Source organism: Spea bombifrons, chromosome 1, assembly GCF_027358695.1.
Source record: "Spea bombifrons isolate aSpeBom1 chromosome 1, aSpeBom1.2.pri, whole genome shotgun sequence".
NCBI classification, from domain to species: Eukaryota; Metazoa; Chordata; class Amphibia; order Anura; family Pelobatidae; genus Spea; species Spea bombifrons.
The window spans coordinates 50664104-50679999 of NC_071087.1; the positions used below are offsets into that span (position 1 = coordinate 50664104).

Genomic DNA, 15896 nt, shown 5'->3' on the forward strand with positions numbered 1-15896 from the left:
CTTACACATACAGATAGATAGATAGATAGATAGATAGATAGATAGACAGATAGACAGATAAATAGATAGATAGATATATAAAGATATGGTATGTAGCAGCCAAATACCCCTAATTTACTAAAACAATCTAGACAACTGGGTTTATGTCCACTTAAATGCAAAATTGAGTTTGCTATGTAAATATATGTATAGACTTATTATAGTAATTATAATTAAGTACTTTACCATCCTGCGATCACACAGTATCACCCACGGGGTAAGGGTAGAAGGCCAATTTGATAATGATCTGGAACATGCCATTCTTCATATTCTTGCACATCATTACAAAAGAGAGCCATTCATTGTTGTTCCCTTGAGTCACATCCTCTGCGCTGCTGCCCAAGGCTATGAAACACAAGCTAGTGGAAGTATTCATTTATCTTGGATGCTGCTCCAGACTGCGCATACCTTTTAATGTACAGGCGATACATTTCAAATATAGTACCTAAGAGACCACAATTTGTTTTATTCATCTACCACTTTTTAGTATTCCTTTTAGTTTTACATACATGTATGCGATATCCACATGAAATGCAATCTGCTATTGAAGTAGCTTCTTCTGCCTAGTTTGTCTATTTCACTTTAAGCTCGAGACTAAAGGAGCCCATGTCACCAGTAGCATGACTGTTGACTGAGCTTTCATGGCTCAAGCCAATTGTTCAAAAACATGCTGGCTTCTTGAACCTAGCCACATATGTCAGAGATCCTCAAACATTGCATTCAGGATGTTTATTTCTCTGTACTTTGTCTTATTAGATGTTACAAGAACTGATGTCAAAGGAGGTTGACGAATATGCTCTACAGCCAACAAGTGGTGTTTCAATACGTCGTCTTGATACTTTAAGTAAGCCCTGGATGAAAGTCATCATTAAACTTCGGAACAGTCCTGGTTGGTGGAGAACATGATATCACCTTCAAGAAGCAACAAGGTTAATTTACTACTGAAATATGCCTTTCAGGTGAATTTAACCATTAGGGTATGAAGTTAGTGGCTCTCCAATGCTTTAATAGATAATCTGACCAGTGGCAGTGCGTATCAGTACCAGCTGTTCACAGTATTAGCATGGTGGCCACATGGACTTGGAGTGAAGCTGTCCAAAAGTAGAAAATAAGTGAAAATGTGCGTGTTTATTTTTCCCGTAAGAGCCCCAAAGAGGCCTAAGGGGGCCAGATGATCTTATACTGCTGTAACTATCCCATAAAAGTTTTGATGTTTATTAATAAAAGCAAAAACATTTTTACATGAAAAAAAAATGTTCTCATGAAATTCCTCATCATTTTCCTATTGTTTATGATATTCTGCTTCAAAATATAGTCATTTTCATATCAAAACTGGAGATGTTATTTAATACTTGCTTGTGCCAGAGGGCAGGTCGCAATGAATGACATCACTTTGTATCGAGGTCCATTGAGTGCAGCTGGTTGAATCTTTCTCCTTCCAAAGAACTTGCAGCAGCAAAAACAGCAGAAGACAAACCTCTCCCTTATGGTCTTTGTTGTTACACTCTCAAAGCTTTATAAAAAGTTCTAAATCAGTCCAATCTGGGGTGTCTGTCTGATGTTCCACAGCTGTATGATATGATATTTTGTAAACAGTTCTAAGCTCTTATGTGACCTTGCAGCATTAACCCTCTTATGTGCACTTAGGAGCAGACCTGTATAGCATACAAACTTTATCTTTACCACCATAAAACTTTGTGTCTTGCAGCAAACTATGTACAGTATGTATTCGTCATTTTTAAATTACATTTAATACCAAAAGGCCTTTTGCCAGCCTAAAAACTGTAAACCTAAAATAAACGAGTAAATGAAAAGAGTAGCAGAAAGACAGAAAGGTTTGTTCATTAACAATCCCAAGGACCAAAAACAAGCCTGAAAACTCTGCTTTGTTAATAATGATAATCTACCTTGTAGGCTATGAAACTGGTGCCTTTTAGAGTGTCTTCAGTTTCTCCACATATGATCTAGAGGAGAGTCACCTTTTTTCCCCAATGGAAATACTTAATGCAAAATAATGATAATAATATGTGCCATCCATGTATGTGAAACAAAACACCATTCATCAGACCAGGCCGCCTTCTTCCATTGCTCCATGGTCCAGTTCTTATGCTCAAGTGTCAATTGTAGGCACTTTCTGCAGTGGACAGGGGTCAGCATGGGCACCCTGAGTAGTCTACGGCTATGCAACCCCAGAGGCAACAAACTGAGATGCCCTGTGTATTCCGACACCTTTCTATCAGAACCAGCATTAACTTTGTCAGCAATAAGAACTATAGTAGTTGGGTAATGGGTAAGCAGGACATACCATGCAGTGCATCACATAACAATCAACAATAACAAGAGAAACAAAAGACAAGCAGCCCAAATAAGTTTACAATCTAGAAAATATAATTTTGCTTCTCTATAAGTCAGTCGTAAAACCACACTTGAAAATGCACTTGGGCACCTGTTCATATAGCGGATATTATGTAATTTGAAAATGTTAAGATGTGGGCTACAAAATTACTAACAGGCACCTCAGTTCTAAATTGGTTTATCCTATCAAAAAAGGTATGCAAGTAGACATTGTAATACTAATGTATAATTGGGGTTAAGACAAACTGCTCTCTGATGACCTGTATAAGAGACAAGAGATCATCCATTCAGACTTAAAGAAAGGAATTTTAATCTAAAGTAGCGAAAAAGGGTTATTTACAGCAAAAATAATAAAGTAGTTTTGCTACCACATTCGATTGATGCCTTTAAGTATAAAATGAATCTTTATTTAGAAAAGAATATATATATATATATATATATATATATATATATATATATATAGACACATAACGGGTTATAAGGACATGATTAGTTATAACTTGTTCCTCCAGAGAGAAATCAGATTACAATATTGCAGCCAGGAAGGAATTTCCCCCTTTTGAGGCTCAATTGGAAATTGCTTCATTGTGAGGTTTTTACTTTCTACTGTGTTGAAAGAAGGCCTGAAATGGATGGACTTGTGTCCTATTGTACATAACCCCCAACTCTGAAAAAAAAACAACAGTAGATCCACAGTAAAGGCATGAAAAGGCTGTTAATCTGCACATTGTTTGTAGTTGGCTCAGTCTTGAAACACCAGGTTGTTAATGTCAGAGAAGGTAAAGAAGAATAATCAGTCCTAAGGATTCACTGGTAGACATTACGACATCAAAACAAATATATCAGAAAAATGTCTTGTCTATACGACCTAATGATGAAGAAGACGCTGAAATAAGTTATTGTATTCGTATAGCCAGTCAGCTGGTGTATCATTGAGTAGCACCACCTGTCAGTCCAGGACGACTCCTGATTAAGATGGTTAGCTATATTATCTACAACTAATATATGATATTGAATGTTATTATATGATAACCCCTCATATACACACACTCTATCTGGTATATTGTTATCTACTAATTTTCTGAGGTGGTTCACTCTAGTGTCTAAAATATCTGGTGTCCTTCTTTCTCTTTCTTTTGTCCCTTTGTCTTCACACAAGTTTTAGTGGGTCTGAATCTCTGAAGAATGTTCTATTGAGCTCCATCACTCAGCTAACCATAGACACAAAGCGAGGCAGGAGTGCTGTCACGTCATTAATTTATTAATGCCCATGAATATCCCAAAATGGCAGGATGCAAGCAGGTGCATAAAATAAAGTATTTTAGTCAAAGAACAAATACTTAAAAAATTACACTTGGTAATGAATTTTATTTGTTTTTGATAATGTCCCTCAGATCTTAACATCTACCTTTATCATAAAGTAAGTTGGACAGATCAAGCTGGATGAATGTGTGCAGAAAATGCTATCCACCTAAAAAGGAATTACAGAACACAATATTTTCAACCGTGTGTTTCAGAACATCATCTCCAAAGGAAAGCACCACAAAATAATAATGTCAGTTTTATATTGTCATGAGTTTAATGAATAAAATCAGAAAAGAGCATTCAAAAAATCCCATTATTATTACAGACTGATTAGAGACGTACGAAAATACGAAACACCTGCCATTTCTTGGTTAACCGCATTTATTGATTGTGGTTTATATACCGTATTGGCTCGGATATAGGCCGCCCCCGTATATAGGCCGCACCCTAAAAGTTTGGTGCTTTTTTAAAGAAAAAGTTTTTTTCTTTAAAAAAGCACCAAAAAAAAAAAACATGCTACCACTCTGTCTCCCCCCCCCCGAGATATGCTGCCACTGTCTTCTCCCCCCGAGATATGCTGCCACTGTCTTCTCCCCCGAGATATGCTGCCACTGCCCTCCCCCCCGAGATATGCTGCCACTGTCCTCTCCCCCCGAGATATGCTCCCACTGTCCTCACCCCCCGAGATATGCTGCCACTCTGCCCACCCCGACTTACCGGAGCAGACTCCCGGGTGTCTTGCGGGGCCGGCGGGGGGCATCTACGCAATACGCGTATACAACCGGAAGTTGTATACGCGTATTGCGTAGATGTCCCCCGCCGGCCCCGCAAGACACCCGGGAGTCTGCTCCGGTAAGTCTTGGGAGCAGAGGTAAAACGCATCGCGCGCCTGGTCATCGGTTGCGGCGATCGGGCGCTAGACCCCGAATATAGGCCGCACCCCCACTTTAAAGACTTAAAGTGGGGGGAAAAAGTGCGGCCTATATTCGAGCCAATACGGTATTATATAAAGCTATGAGACCATTTCAAATTTACTGTATTCTCAGAGTATTTATGTGAGGTGTTATGTCAGGTGCCAGATCCAGGACCCCCCAAAATGTCATCCAGGACCTACTTTACAGAAGGGGTCCTCTCCTATACACGTGGGAGCATGACCTCATATCCCAGTATATTGCACGAATACCAGGCAAGCAATACTAAGGCACATAGTAAAGCACATAAATGGAGAAGATAAAAGGGAGATCTCTGATCTCCACAACTGGCCAATTTAGCAGCAGCTCTCCAGGGAGCCCAATCAATAGGATGTTCTGTCCCGTTAATGTACCACCCGCAGACATGCTGCCTTAGGCCTAGTTGGCCTACACCACAAAATGTCATTGCTTGAAGATACAGCTGTAAAAGCCATACCACAAAAGTGAAATTGAACAGTTATTACACAGTTCTGCAGAACCTGCAGAAAATGTCTGTCTTACAAGCTGATACTTGATCGAAAAAAAAGATGCGGTAGATAAATGTGTCAAAATGTAAACAGCTTGAAGAGTTGGACAGCTATGTGTGAAATGATTTAATGAGTTATTAAACACTGCAGCACTAAAAATTAGTGCCAAGTACAACAAAATTAGACATACATGCTTAGAACAAATCAGACTTTGGGAAAAGCTAACTGGCTTGTTCGAACTGGCTTGTACAAACCCGAAAAAAGGAGGAAGAATTAACTCTTTAAAAAGGAACTCTCACGTGTGAGACAAAATCACAATTGAATCCCGCAATAAAAAACATCTATCATTATGCTACAACTATCTTTTATGTCTTTTAAGCTTTTAAGCTCAGACATCCTAAGTAACACTACCACATGCAAAGCCAGGCTAATGTATGCATCCATTTCCCATGATGCACCAGACTGCATTTTAAAGCCTACATAGTCATGTATAAAATGTGATTCTCGTGCAAAGTCTTGTCACCATACCAGTGGGAGAGTACAATCAACAAGAACATTCTATTGGTTGCTATATTGCTAAGACACCAGAAACACTTTATATTACCTAAAGATCAACCAGCAATTAAAAACACGTGTTATTGCAGCATAATGGCTTCTCTAACATACAGGACCTGAAACTGGAATTGAAAATAATAAAGGGGTTTTTTGTGGTTTAATAAAGTGAACTAAAGTATTAGGATTAGCATTGGGAATATTTATCAATGTAGTAGGTACACTTTGAAAGACCATACCATATTTAACCCCTATACAATCACAACTTATCAAGAAAATGGCTTTACAGCATGTCGTGCTACAGCTCTTGTACTAAACTGTAAATAACTATTGGTTAGTCGTGGGCAAGCTAGACATTATACAAATTGAAATTAATCAGAAAAATTGTTTTTATTGAAAACAAACAGATATGACGTTAACTAGACTCGGGCGCCGGCCAACTCTTCGTGTTCGTCTTCGTGGAGAAAAAAATCAGCAGTGCACCTGCTCTTCATTGGTTGATGGCAGACGAGCCCCCTGCTGGCGACCAATAGAGTCGCTCGTACAGACTTTTAAAATCCTGGTGCCGAAACCTGGCCTTTAACTCTTCTGCCGCCAGAAGTTAAAGGTCTGTACAAGCGACTTTATTGGTCGCTTGTACGGACCTTTAACTCCTGGAGAGGCGACACTAATGGTCTCCCCAGGCGGAGTTTCGCCGGCAGGAGTTAAAGGTCCATAAGAGCGACTCTGTTGGTTGCTGGAAGGGGCCTCCTTTAGCATCAACCAATTGGCCAGGGAGATTAGTAGATTAACGAAGATGAACACAAAGATTCTTTGTGCTGTGTATCTTCATCTTTGTGTACGTTTTGCCGCCGCCATGTTCCTTTCTTCGGGCTGAACAACGAAAACACACCCTTCGTGTTCGTTTTCACATTCGTCCAAATACAAATGCACAAGTCTATCGTTAACTAAAGTTCAATAACAGCTAAAGTACAATATTTGTCCACCATCTAACATAATAACTAATAAATATAAAGTTTCTGAGAAGTACTTTTGTTCCATATCGTATGATTAGGTCAAAGAGACATGTCACCATTTTATTGCATTTCATGTAGGGACAAAACATCCTATGACTTCATGTAGGAACTAAAGTCCTAAAATTGGGTCTATTGACTAAGAAGACGAGTGGAGTTGCATCCTCCAGTCACTTGGGGCCACTGGTACATAGAAGTATGTATTCATGCTCCTGCACAACCAGTAGCTACGTAAGATTCAGATGCCATCGTGAAGAGGGTTATTTTTTTGTTTCTGTTTCTTTCTTTTTTTTAACGTTTTTTTTTATATATATATTTTATGTTTTTTGTGTGTCCTTTTTCCTGTTTTGGCCAAAAATGAGTTTGGGTGGCTTTGTTTTACAAGGTATGGCTAATAAAAGCTAAGACTAAACATCTTTTGTTTTCCCACAGGTTTCATCCTTTGAGTGCCAAGGAGCGGACAATGATTTTCACCAATGTTTGTTCTTTAATTGCAAACAATCTTTTGCTTTTATTATCATATATATCTTGCAGTATATCTATAAAAATCAGAAAAACAAATTAAAATACTTTAAACCTACCTGTAGGTAGAGATCTAATGAGCAATTCAGGCATTAAGGTAAATGATAATATATCCAACAGACACACTGGAATTAACTTTTGTGCCAGAAAAAAATACATCATTTGTGTTACCTTCTTAATCCTCTTTGCAAATAACCTTTCAGACAATTAGTCACTAAGGGTGTGTTTTGTTTTGTTCCATACAATTTATTTCTTCTGCCAGTTCCGTTCTTAACTACACATCTAGTATGACATTTGTAATATGGAGTGGTCTGGGATTCCTCGTATCTAAATGTTTGCTATATATAACCCACACAGACAATACAGATAAAACATTTATCATTTTAAAGACTTCACTTAGCTTGGAGAGAATATGGATTGTCTGTCGGGTTCTTACAAATAATAAAATATGTTTAAGCTGCGGATAAAGTAACACATTTACATGGTTATTGTTGGAGAGCCCGCTGATTGACCATAGAGTTTAAGACGTACCTTTAACATTCAAAACCTATGTTGCTTCTTTGAGATCATGAAGCAACAGGGTCAGTGGTGAGATAACCAGAGACAAACTCTGCCTCTTGGGTAAAGTGCCTTAGAAGGTGTGTCAAGTCCTTGACAAATGAGTTCAAGTAGACAGGTTCCAGGCATCCATCCAACTATTAACATGCAACCAAACACTGGGAATGACGCTTCAAACATATTCTGTTAATGTACAGCTGCACAGTCATTTACATTAGTGGAGATGGCCCAGATGGCTCAAGCGTCATTAACTCTATACATTTTCTGGTGGTGATACTGAAAATAATTTCATAATTCAATACAATTTTCTTGTACTTATTAAATGTTTCAAAACTTGTGTATGCTGCTAAGATCAATAAACTATTGTTTTATGCTAATGGTAATATCAGAGTTTGGACCACTACAAGATTTTTTTTGCATGTATTTTCTCTAGAAGCAATCCGGGTACAACGTTAAATGATTTTATATTTTGGTTCTTCTCAAACCCATCATTACTAATGTTGCCTCAATATCAGCACCTACATCTTATATGCATCCCCTATGTTCCACCTGCCCTCCATAACTCATGCTTTCCTTTTTTTTTCATGCTTAGTTACTGTTATATGTCCACTGTTACTGTTATGTATGATTCTACATCTGCACAGCTTTGATTACCAACCAAAAAGCGCCAACAACAGGACAACAGCTTCAACTTGGCTTATATTTACTGCAAAGGTTGCAAAAATATGAACAAAACAAATGCAGCTTGCTGTAGATAACTCGATAGGGACAGGGAAACAGCTCCGTGATGATAGCAGAATTAATGGGATGTGTTTATTTCATACTTGGATTCTCACATCTGTTTATTGGAATTTAAAAATAGTTTGCTTTGGGAAAGAAAATGGAAAAATACTGGCGCACGCTATTATTTACAGATGCTCAGTATTTATTATTTCAAACACCCTTCAATCACTAATGAAACAAAGATTTCCTTAGACGGACAATTTCTCAAGCTATTAATGTTTAGAAATGCAGTAACAACTATTTTTTTTTTTTTAAAGTAGTGATAATGCCAAGAACATTTTTCTAATCTTTACCATTAGACACAAAAAGCCTTCAATGGGTTGGTAGTAAAAGGTGAAAAGGCTGGGGCCAAACACCAGAGGAAAGTGACTCGGCGACTCAGCCCTGAAAGGTATGATAATAAGCAATAACACTCCTATCATGCCCAGGCATACCCAGATTCCAGCACAGATAACATCACACTCATCCTGGAACCTGGACATGATAGAAGTGTAATTTTCGGGCCCCAAAATTAAGGTGCGTCTTATACATGGGAGCGTCTACTACATGGGTAAATACGGTACATTATGGAAGGAGTTAGCACAACCTCCATGGCACTTTATCTAGTGTCTTTAAGAGATGAGCACTGGAATATGAAGTCATATCCCAGAACTTAGCAACAAGGACAGTGGCAATGATGGGATCAGGTCTAGGACAGTGCGCATCATGAATATGTCACTGTTCTCAAATGTTCTTTGTGAAATTGCCCCACAGTTAAGAGAAAATTGGGTTATTTTAATATTCTTAGTTCATTCAACTGTATAAACAGAGAAACTTGAGTACTTTTCACTTTCGTTGACATCATTTGTCCCACAAATATATCTGCTGTGCTCTTAAATAATTCAACACCCATCGAGAGATAAGAAATGCCGAGACTCCATCTGTCATTTTATGCATGTGTTTAATGTGCACATCACTTTACCAAACTTTGCCAAGCAAAACTACCACACACTCTAGAGTCACAGTCTATAGATGCCCCTACATATCGTCATCTATCTGCTTACGTGTTTGCGTATATAAAAATATATAACAATATTTAATGCATTTCTATGAGGTTTGCATAAATATCTGAGATCCTAGTAAAATAGGAAAATATATCAGAAAGTATTTACAATTTGTTTCCCCCTAATATTTCTAGAAACATGACTCTGCTCCCTTAAAACTTGTTACCATAATGAATTTGAATACATAACTTTGCCCTGGAATCTCCATAATTTAAAAAAATAACAAGCTTTGATAAGAGCCATGACAGATCCTTATGACAGTTTAAAGCTACCGTGTAAACAAAATCTTTCTTAGAGTAATTTAACATCTGCAATTCACAAGGATCTTTAAGCTTTACATGCTAAGCCCATTTGTGGTTTCCACACAGTGCGAATAATGATGTCTTCTGTAAATAAACACTTTTAACTATGATGTGTGTATGTCTGCTGGGAGCGACCGTAGATCTGATTCATTTACTCGAAGCTTAAAGCTTCTAATCAGAAACAAAATACCACCGAGTTTATCCTAAATGTAGGATGCTAAATGTCAGATGTTATTTCAATCAGTGCCTGGAAAAGATTCTACAAAGCAAAAAGGGGCCCATTACGTAGTACAATTATGTCTATTGCAGAACCTTTCTATAATCCCTCTATTTACAAGTCTCTACATATTTAAGCAGGCAATCACTGCACATGAATAGCACTTCCATCCCTAACTTATTTAGGGATTTTCTTTATGTATATATCCTACTGAATAATTTCAGGGAAAGTAATGTACTTAAAAAAATCTATATACATATATTTATGGTGTAGGTGGTAAGAGTGCAAATTTGATACTCCCAAAATTCATGATCTATCCTGAAATTTTCTGACTGCATTGTTAATATGAAAGCCAGGACCATTACTTCCACGAGGCAGTTGCCCCAGGTGCCAAAAGTTGACAAGTGCCATCCAGCAGCAATGACCCTGGACAGGGCCGGTCCTAGACCAAAGCAAACCCCAGGAAATAAGCCACTTTTCAGCCTCAAACTATCACTGTCCATGTATTTTGTATACTTTTACAATGCCAATGTAGGCATTGATCTCTTGCTCATGTCCCCCCATATTGTTTCAACCGTCAGGTACCAGTCTGACTTCTACACATTATGGTGACTGTTGGCTCCCCTCTGGTCCAGGCACCCGAGGAGGCTGCCTGACTTGCCTGGCACCAATTCTCCCCATGGATCTCCTTCGGCTTCTGGAAGGGGATATGATGTCAGCACAGGGTGGGACCTCCAACACTGCCCCCCTGCCATTATGTGGATTTGGCATACGGCAACATCACATGCATTCTCTTGTAATCTTGGCAAGAATGCACACAACCCACATACATTTTTACTTTATGTAGATGTTTTCCACTGGATAAGTCAAGACATGCATCTGAATATACTCTACCGCATTCATAATGTGAGATCACAAAATGTGAATCGACTGAGTTCCCACCTCCAAGTACCAATAGTCTGCACAATGCAGCTACAGCTATGTAGTTTGTGGCAGAACTTGGGAGCCACCGAGGTACGTGTCTAGTGTGCCTAATAGGTAATCCATCGACTCTGCATACAACATTACCCAACACTACCACATTACTGCATCAAAGTACAGTATTTAGATTTCATGTTTAGGTTCTACGTGTATATATGTACCACCCAGCACTTCATATTGCCAACAATTTACTGTAGGCTGTAGAACATTGTGACACAGTCATATCCAGTCCTCTTCTCCTAGAAAATAGGGGCATTGTGGGAGAAAAGTAGGACATAGGAACTTGGGTCCCAAAGAGCCACCATTTATACTAAAGAAGGACAAGTTGGAGGTATGTATACTGGTTTATACCCCTGATGTTTGTGTGCTGCATCACAGTAATCCTGGTATATGATATGAATGACCTGACTATCTACTTATTTTACAAATTATGACCACCAGTGTTCAAAATCTATAATTCATTGTTTTCAATATCATGACAATTGCAGGTTTCAAATAATTACCACTGAATATACAAAGTTGATACAGTGACTGAAAGTTCCTAAATATTTGCCGAGGACTAATCCTCTTCCTGAAATATATTAGAAGCATTTAGACATAGGTCAAATAGTTTTTTTAGTAGGTAGCCTCGCAAATACGGAACCTGTATACTGAAAAATTTGTTAAAACCCTGTTTCTTTATGTTTCTTTTGTCACCAGACATAACTAATAAGCTGTTCTGTAGTAGCTTGTACAAATGTGCTACATTTTCTATGTAATGGTAAATGCTCATTTTGTTATTCGGAACTGTCGTGCTTACAAAAAAAGGCTTTGTGATTTATGCTCTCTCCTGACATAATAGATTTTAAAAATAATCTCAAAAAATCTTAAGGGAAATAAAATGATTTTATGTAACGATTCACCCTTGTATTAAAGGATTACAATAGGCATAAGTCCATCCTGAATTTGACAAGAACAAGGACCAAATAAAGTTTCTATGGCAGGAAAAGCAGGCAGAATAGATGGGTCAGCAAATTCTATGTTTGTGATTAATAGCCTAAGTTGTCTCTCTGAAGGCTCCAGAGAAGTCAATGACCCTAAACTCCCCCTTTCACTTTCTCTTCCTCTGACTGGACCCTTCTTGGTGTGATTATCCTGCAGCTGAGTATTTCTACTGTTTCATATTATTCGTATGGTTTTGTTCTTATACTGTTTTGTATTGTTCACTATTATATTGTCTCTTAAATATTCTGCAAAAATTCAATAAATAGCAATTATTAGGAAAAAACATTTTAGCTCACCTACTTTACAAAGATGGAGAATCTATCCACCAGGATCCTCCATAAGGTGCAATTGGAGTATTTGTGTATAACATTCAATAAGTCATAGCTTTGCATCATGCAGGGCCGACACAGCCCTTCTCATAGCAGAAGCTCACTTGGGTTGGTCCTTCACAATGCATTAAGTCTGTGACACTCACTCCAAATCTCCCAAGAGCTCACAGTAAATAAAACCCTAATTGATTATCCGGTTTTACTCTGCTAAGATATTTTCTAGGTTATTCCATATTCATTATAATATACTCTAAACCTCAGGCTGTTTTCTCTAATCAGGAACAGATTAATGTGTAACCCATACTATTTGTAAAAAATATATCAATCTCTAAGGTATACTTAAAGCTTGACAGATGATAACATTCACAAAATACAATTCTTTTATCACGTTACAATACATCTACTTTCTTAACTTTAGTTGGTGCGGTGATAAAGAGATCTGACATGTTAAGCCATAAGAGCCAAGGGAAAAAGGTTCAGATAAGACTTACTTGCTCTGCCCCCTTGACCTAGTCTGGCCACGGTTTCTGTAATCTTCAGTTTGTTGCTTGTCCTTCCCCAAGGAAATGTTGCTAGAACAGCAAGCTGTGTGAAACCAAATTAAATATTACTATGCTTTTCAAAGACTTCTAAATCTCATCTTCTCAGCATTAAATGAAAAAGGCAAAATGTTCAAATAGCCCATAAAAATGGTCAAACAGCTAGGTTTAGTTATCATAGAAGGCTAACGGCAGGGCTGCAATATTCAGTGGTCTCCAGACAAAAAGAGGCGCATGTAGTACTAGCAATGTTTTTCGTGTAATTATGAAAATATCAGAATTTACTTTATTGCTTTTTTTCCAGGAATACATAGGCTCTAAAATGCACTCTCGTAATAAGCTAGGCCAATAAACCTTAGCATAACCCTCAGGGTTGGCCTGGCAGTTCCAAAATTCATTAAAAAGGGCCGGTCAACTCATGGAAGCGCGATGTTACAAGACCCTGTGGTGAAAGCGAGGCTACTTGCGAGACAAGGTGGTGGGAGTGAGTGCCTTTTTGTATTAGCATGATGAAGTGTGTGTGTGTGTGTGTTAGCACAAGAGTGTGTTTTAGCATGAGTTTGTAAGTCTGTGTATGTGTGTTAGAGGGAGTGTGTGTTAGCATTAGTGTGTGTATGTGTGTTAACGGCTGTGTGCGTTAGCATGAGTTTGTATCTGTGTGTGTGTGTTAGCATGAGTGTATATGTGTACATGTGTGTTAGCATGGGTGTGTAAGTGTGTGTAATTGTCTGTGTAGCATTAGTATGTATGTGTGTAAATGTATGTATGTGTAAGTATGTGTTAGGCTGAAAGTGTGTGTAAATATATGTGCCAGTGTTTGTTAGTTACCTGGTGGGAAAGAAAAAGGACTGATGGGGGCATTTGGCATTTAAGAACCTTGCTTGTTATCATAGTTTAAATAGTTTCTGTCTTTTGTGTCACAACAATGGATTGTTCCCATCAAAATTTATGAATGAGGCAAAAGTGTTTAATTGTATAGATCAAATAAAAAATATTTCTGGGAAGTGCTAGAGCATTCAGCAGTATTAGGAATTGTGTTTCTAATGCTACATTTAGTGACAAAAAGGATAAATTCTGTCAAACAGGACCTTTAAGACATGCAGAGCCCCTTGGTAGTAGAAGTAAGGCAAGAGTGTGAAAAAGTTTATCAAGGTAAAGGCTTTTGCTAATTTAAATATAGCTGAGAGTGATAGCAATTACAGATCACTTAAAATATTTGAGGCAGATCTCAATGTGCTATTGGTGAAATTTATTGTGCTTTATAGCTTATATTATTTGTGGTTAGTAAGCTTATATTTCTCTTTTGTATTATTCTAGTTAAATAGAAAATGTCTTGCACAAGTGTGAAGGATAAACAGCACCTTATGCAAATAATAGTACAACTGAATAATAATATTAATGTGTTTGATTAATAATCCTGGGCTTGTACATTCTGATAACCCTGGAAAATATTATTTAAACTGCAGTTATATTTAACATTGGTATTTAGCATTCTTTTAAAATAACACTTACAGTCATTTATCAAACATGGTCCACAATGAAGCAGTCACACTTAACAAGACAAAAAGGCAGGAAGAAACTTGAACTTTCTGATAGTTTTCTGAGTCAGACACTACACCTTTTCTTTTCATCCGCTGTCATTCACAAAGGCTGCCAAATTTCCATTGTACTGTGTGACATGACTAACTAATCTACTTCTAAGTGAGGGGAAAAAACACCATGTATATATGATTAAAAAAAGAAATGTTTGATAGTGGTTGGAATTTGTAATAAATATATATAAAATAAAAAGACACTATATGGACAAAAGTATTACGTTGATGTCAGAGCTTTGTGTGAACCAGTCAAGTCAAGTTTTTGCCACCAAACTCATCCAACCATGTGTTTATGGAGCTTGCTTTGTGCACTGGGCACAGTCATGCTGGAATAGAAGATCCCTAAACTGTTCCCACAAAGTTGGAAGCATAGCATTGTCCAAAATGCTGAAGAGTCATACCAAGACATTTTGGAAAATGCTATGCCTCCAGCTTTGTGGGAACAGTTTGGGGAAGGTCCTTTTCTATTCCAACAGGACTGTGTCCCAGGGCGCCAATCAAGGTCCATAAACACATGGTTGGATGAGTTTGGTGTGGAAGAACTCTACTGGCCTCCACAGAGCCCTGACCTCACCCCAATCAAACACCTTTGGGATGAACTGGAACAGAAATGTTTTTGTTTTGTGAATGATGGTCCACATTCCCTTCATCTTTATTTGCACAGTAAATATATCCTTTGAGTAAGTTCATTATTGGTTATTCTTACTTTATAGAACAAAAATCCACAAAACAAACCTTTGAACAGATTGTAGTAGAATATGGTATAGGTAACTTTAAAAAAATACTAGAATACCTGTAAACATTCTATTACTCCATCAAGATCTGTTCATAGTGAAGGAAATTCATAGGCAATTCAAAGTCCACGGACTAACTCACACGACACATCATTTATATTGTTAGTAGTACTTAATATAAGTCATAAATCATTGATATTGAACTGTATCCATTTATTTGTGAATTCTGTTGAACATTTAAAGCACATTGTAAGTGCGTAAAGTGCAGACAAGGTGTTATAGGTTTTTACCTATATAGTATGCTAGCCAATTGGCTAGTACATGTATGGGTGAAAAGTAATGTTTGGTCTTAAATTTCCCCAATCTTAGTGCCATCATAGAGATATGTCACAGAATGCTGTGTGTGCAATCCTCAGGAAAAGAGGCAAATGTGCAGTGTGCCCTCAAGAACGTTTTAGGGGCCACCCAGCTATCATATGCATTAAAATGCATAGGATGGCTGGAGTGGCCACTTAGACCTTTGGTGGCCTACTTCAACCTGCTGTTTTGACAAACATACATTTAAGTGTACATTTTTGAGTATCTGTCAGCTATTATGCTGTTAAAA

General features: G+C 37.8%; 1 protein-coding gene across 2 annotated transcripts in view; it reads right to left on the reverse strand.

The window, feature by feature from the left end:
- Positions 1 to 15896, reverse strand: part of BMPR1B (bone morphogenetic protein receptor type 1B) — a 171614-nt gene that overhangs the window by 137896 nt on the left and 17822 nt on the right. For both annotated transcript variants that reach the window (XM_053461578.1, XM_053461579.1), the window contains exon 2: positions 12913 to 13006. The gene's annotated coding sequence lies outside the window, so the exon portion shown is untranslated. The remainder of the gene's footprint in view (positions 1 to 12912; positions 13007 to 15896) is intronic.